Genomic DNA, 5,734 nt, shown 5'->3' with positions numbered 1-5,734 from the left:
CCCACCCTTCACTACCCAAGGGAGTCTCAGAGCGGCTTACAAACTCCTTTCCCTTCCCCTCCCCACAACAGACACCCTGTGAGGTAAAAGAAGAAGAAGAAGAGATTGGATTTATACCCCACCCTTCACTACCCAAGGGAGTCTCAGAGCGGCTCATGAACTCCTTTCCCTTCCCCTCCCCACAACAGACACCCTGTGAGGTAGAAGAAGAAGAGATTGGATTTATACCCCGCCCTTCACTACCCAAAGGGGTCTCAGGCTCACAAACTCCTTTCCCTTCCCCTCCCCACAACAGGCACCCTGTGAGGTAGAAGAAGAAGAAGAGATTGGATTTATACCCCACCCTTCACTACCCAAAGGAGTCTCAGAGTGGCTCATGAACTCCTTTCCCTTCCCCTCCCCACAACAGACACCCTGTGAGGTAGAAGAAGAAGAAGAGATTGGATTTATACCCCGCCCTTCACTACCCAAAGGTGTCTCAGAGCGGCTTACAAACTCCTTTCCCTTCCCCTCCCCCCAATAGACCCCCTGTGAGGTAGAAGAAGAAGAGATTGGATTTATACCCCGCCCTTCACTACCCAAATGGGTCTCAGAGGGGGCTTACAATCTCCTTCCCCTCCCCACAACAAACACCCTGTGGGGTGGGTGGGGCTGAGAGAGCTCTGACACAAACTGATCTTTTCCAAGGACAGCTGTGCCAGAGCTTGTGACTGACCCAAGGTCACACCAGCAGCTGCATGTGGAGGAGTGGGGAATCAAACCCAGTTCTCCCAGATTAGAGTCTGTGCACTTAACCACTACACCAAACTGGCTCTCATAATAAGAAGAAGAAGAAGAAGAAAAGGAGGAGGAGGCAGCGGCCCTTCACTACCCAAAGGTCTCTCAGAGCGGCTTACAAACTCCTTACGTTCCCTCCCCACAACAGACACCCTGTGAGTAATGTTCCCTCTAAGCTGCTGCTCCTTATGAGCAAAAATTCTACTTGGTGACCTACTGGCATTAACGTTGTGAGGAAGCGTTTGGGCTCCTGCATAAATTAGTTTGCTTTAGAGCCCTCCTTCCTGAGCTAAGTAAAAAATGTGTGACATGGAGGCTAAAAAAACGGTGAGCTAGCTCACATTAACTCACCTTAGAGGGAACACTGCCTATGAGGTAGGTGGGGCCCGGAGAGCTCTGGCAGAAACTGCTCCTTTTCAAGAACCACCGCTCTTATCAGAGCTACCAAGGTCATCCAGCCAGGTGCAAGTGGAGGAGCGGGGAATCAAAACCGGTTCTCCCAGATTAGAGTCCGCGCACTTGACCGCTACACCAAACTGAGTTTTTGTTATTAAAAAAAAGAGTTTTACTGGGATGTTATTTGCATTCTTGCTATTAAAACAAAACAAAAGAGCCAGTTCGGTGTAGTGGTTAAGTGTGCAGGACTCTAATCTGAGTTTGGTTCCCCATGCCTCCACTTGCAGCAGCTGGATGACCTTGGGCAAACCATAGTTCTGTCAAAGCTGTTCTTGAAAAAGAGCAGTTTCTGTCAGAGCTCTCTCAGCCCCACCTACCTCACAGGGTGTCTGTTGTGGGGAGGGGGAAAGGAGTTTGTAGGCCGCTCTGAGACTCCTTCGGGTAGTGAAGGGCAGGGTATAAATCCAATCCTTCTAAAAGCTGCCAGGTTTCCATGCTCTATTAAAGGGAGAGGGGCTTGCGCCTCCAGACCTCTGGTGATAATGTTTGGAGTTTGTTCTTGCCCCCCTTGAAAAGGGCTGTTGTTTAAGAAAGGCTAAGGTTAGACTGCGTTATCTGTTCTTGCCCAAACAAAAAGCAAGGCGAATTGTTGTTCTGAAGGTCAAGGGGAAAGCTATGTAGTGACCTAAGCGCCTTAGAAGGCAGGGTGGGATAAAAACGGGTGGTCCACACACAGGAAAGGACATGGGATTTACCTTGTTTCAATTATCCTCATAAAATTGGTGTTTAGAAAGCAGAAAATAGTGTACATTTACCCTTAGTGTCTCCTACGGCCATACATGAATTGGAATGAGTGTTAACAGGTGTCAGTGATTATGGGGCACGCTACTTGAGCTGCAGTGGCTCAAGTGGTTAAGACGCTGAACTGCAGGCTGTGGAAGGTCAGTAGTTCAGCAGTTTGAGACCCGAGTGTGCCGCATGATGGAGTGAGTTCCCGTCTCTGGCTCCAGCTTCTGCCAACCTAGCAGTTCGAAAGCAAGACATTGCAAGTAGATAAATAGGTACCACTTCGGTGGGAAGGTAAACAGCGTTCCGTGTGCCTTGGTGTTTAGTCATGCCGGCCACATGACCACGGAAACGTCTTCGGACAGCACTGGCTCTTCGGCTTTGAAACGGAGATGAGCACCGCGACCCTAGAGTCGGATTCGACTGGCTTTCGAGCAAGGGACCCTTTACCTTTACTGTGCCCCATGCTGCATGCGTGTTGTTATCGTGAGGGTCATGGATGAATGGCTTTGTGGTTCTCATGAGCCTTTAGGGTAGGAACAGCAGAAGGTTAACCGAGGCCTGTCCGTGTATAACGGAAGCCCTCATTTTTTATGTAGGTAATACACTTACATTTCACTGATTTTAGGCTGTAGTAACTGCATTAACGTTTTCATTTTGCAGTCTGAGAGAGCACAGCTTATTAGGTGGGCTACATCAGCTCTTCTCACAGTGGCATGGCTGTTTGTATGCTTTCGATCTAACTTCTCGTGCAATGGACACTTTCCCTTTGCTGTTCAGTGGTGTTTTTTTCTAAGTATTTCTACTTCCTGATTTTACAGCTTCACTGAACATGCGTAGAGAAATATAAAGGACTGTCTTTTGTAACGAACATGTTTGTGTCACACAGCAATTCCTTTATTGGCATTTCACAGAAATAAAAACATAGTGTCTGGGAAATAAAATCCAGATTTTACATAAAATACAGTTTCTGTTAAAAGCTACCCTGCGTTGAGGACTTACAGAATTTTGCTACGTAATAGAAGCTGCAGCCAGTAAAAACTTTGCCACAAGTTCAATGATAACATGTTTGTGAGTACAACACTGTTAACCTTTTCTGTTCTTACCTTTTGTGCCGAATTATTGTCAGGTTTCCATGAGTGTAATATTTGCCTTCATGACGTCAGTATTACACCCCATAGGTAAATATCCCCAACTTGTTTCACATATACTCATTGGCAAACACGCAGCGATAATACCCTTATCTTGACACTATAGGAAGTAGAAGAATTTAACTGCATGGCCAGTGACCTTGAGAAGTTGTTGTTTCTGTTGTGACGGGCACAATGGAGATTGCCTGGAACACCATTGGCGGGTGTGCACTGTATTTAACTGAAGTGATTGCTACACAAAAAAGTTAACAAAAACAATATTTTAGGCTCTGGTCACACGGACCTCTTACCGCAGTAGTTTTCCCACAGTTCTTCAATCTGCGACATTTTATATCACTTTTAGGTGGTCAGACGGTCCCTCTGTCTTCCGCTTCACTCGCGCGAAGTGCTGTTCACACCGCGCCGCCGTCCCCATGGCGGCGCGGGGTTTAAAAAAACAACAACAACCCTGCACATGCGCTTGCCTTCCCATGCGCGTGGGCGAATTACGGCTTGATCTCCCTCCGCCAAGCGTCCGACTGTGAGTTTCCGTTTTCCTCCGCGATCGGAGAGCCACCACCATTGTTTAATGCGGAGACTGGAAACATGGACCCTAAGGCCAAAATAAAAGCTAGCGCCTGTTTGCGCATGTGCATAACATAAACCGGAAACACACACACACAAAAGAAGTAACCGCGGTCATGGCGGGTTGCTGTCCAGATACCAAAACCGCAGATACAAAGCGCGAGATATCGGGAAAACACCTGTTCCAACGGGTGTCAGAAAACGCGGATAAAAAGAGCGGAAACCACGGGATTCTTCCTGCTTCGGTGCGGGAGGCGGGTTTGCCTATATGGACAGGAAACTTTAAAGCGCGAGGGATCAGCAGCAAAGCCCGCACTAAATGTCCGTGTGACCAGACCCTTAGTCTGCCGAGGATAATAGCATTTATAAACTTTCTACAGGTACCACAACTGTAGTAGCAAGTTTAAAAAAAAGAATCTGTGCACAGAGTCAGTTCTGCCAATGTGCTAATCTGTTTGACCAAAAGCTTTTCCAGGTGAATACTAAGTTTTATGTAGCCTTTACATCCAGGGTCTAATGCCTAAGGTTTTGTTACATAGAATTCTTACATAGAATTTAAGCTTTGAAAGAAAATATTTATATTTAAACGATGGAAGTATTGCAGTCTTGTTTGTCAAAGAACGGCACTGACTCCTAATCTATCATAAATGCTTGCTTTAAAATAATGCAGAAATAACTGTACATTATAAAATAATAAATTTTTGGGAAACTACTCAGCAGTTTTGGTGCAAGTCCCTTTAAAAGTTGGTGGGCGGGCTGTGGAAAATGTACGAAGAACAGGTTTTCCCATAAGATATTAGGGAGGTTGTTTTGTTTCGAGAAATCCTTATGTTACTAAAGTACATTTTTTAGCGGTTGTACATTTGATTATAGATTGAAGATATCTTCAGTCCAGGTCTTGATATCGTGTGGGGATTATGCTGTTTTCTGTTGATGTAGTACTGGTGTTCTTAGCCGCTGCAGCAGCTTTGCAGTAGCTATATGTGTAGATGACGGATGTGTTCATTTATTTATACGTGTAGAAAAGTTTGTGTACTCCACTTTACAGAAGTTTAAGGTGGCTAACGCATTCAACCATGCAAGCAACATAAACAAGCAATGTAACAACAACCCAGTTATAACTCAAGCCCACCGTGTCAGAAATGCTGTTTGAAACAAAAAATGCTGTTGGCACCTCTTCCTGCAGATCACTCTAAAGCCCATCAGCTGCAAAAGACTGTGCCCCCACAGCCAATGTTCCCACTAAGCTGTGGAGTCTTGTGAGCAAAAATTCTACTTTGTGAGCTACTGGCATTCAAGTGGTGAGCGAGCGATTTGGATACTGCATAAATTAGTTTGCTCTGGAGCTATCCTTCCCGTGCGGAGACAAAAATGTGGGAGCTGGAGACTAAAAAAACTGTGAGCCAGCTCACACTAACTCAGCTTAGAGGCAACAGCTGTCCTGCCAATTGGTCTAGTGAGGGTATGATCAACAGTGGCTGCTTGGGTCTCTGTAAGATGGTGCATAGGGTCATTTGAGAGCCAATTTGGTGTAGTGGCTAAGTGTGCGGACTCTAAACTGGGAGAACCAGGTTTGATTCCCCACTCCTCCACTTGCACCTGCTGGATGACCTTGGGCAAGCCATAGTTCTCGCACAGCTGTCCTTGAAAAAGAGCAGTTTCTGTCAGAGCTCTCTCAGCCCCACCTACCTCACAGGATGCCGGTTGTGGGGAGGGGAAGGGAAAGGAGTTTGTAAGCCGCTCTGAGACACCTTTGGGTAGTGAAGGGTGGGGTATAAATCCAATCTCGTCTTCTTCTTCTTCTTCAAGGACCACCTCTCCTGGTATTTCCTTACCTCCCTTCCCTCAAACATTTTTCTTTTTATAGATAGTCCCTTGAATATAGCCTGTTTCTAGACAAGTTTGCACTGCCTAATTTTTTCACTTATTTATAAGCATTGTGAAAAAAGGCAGCCGCTGTCAGCTAGGTGCCATGCTTTCGTCGTTTTCTTGCGTCCCTGACTTTTGCGCAGCCGCACATGCTTGCTTCGCTTAGCTACCGTGGGTAACATAAGGGAGGT

General features: G+C 46.2%; 1 protein-coding gene across 1 annotated transcript in view; it reads left to right on the top strand.

Moving 5' to 3' along the window:
• LOC107123342 (EH domain-containing protein 4) overlaps window positions 1-5,734 on the top strand; it is a 51,908-nt gene that overhangs the window by 640 nt on the left and 45,534 nt on the right. The window lies entirely within an intron of this gene.

The sequence above is a fragment of the Gekko japonicus genome, unplaced genomic scaffold (assembly GCF_001447785.1).
Source record: "Gekko japonicus isolate JY-2015 unplaced genomic scaffold, Gekko_japonicus_V1.1 scaffold1603, whole genome shotgun sequence".
Lineage (NCBI taxonomy): Eukaryota > Metazoa > Chordata > Lepidosauria > Squamata > Gekkonidae > Gekko > Gekko japonicus.
The sequence above is the reverse complement of the archived record's forward strand: the minus strand, read 5'-3'. Positions and strand labels throughout refer to the sequence as shown.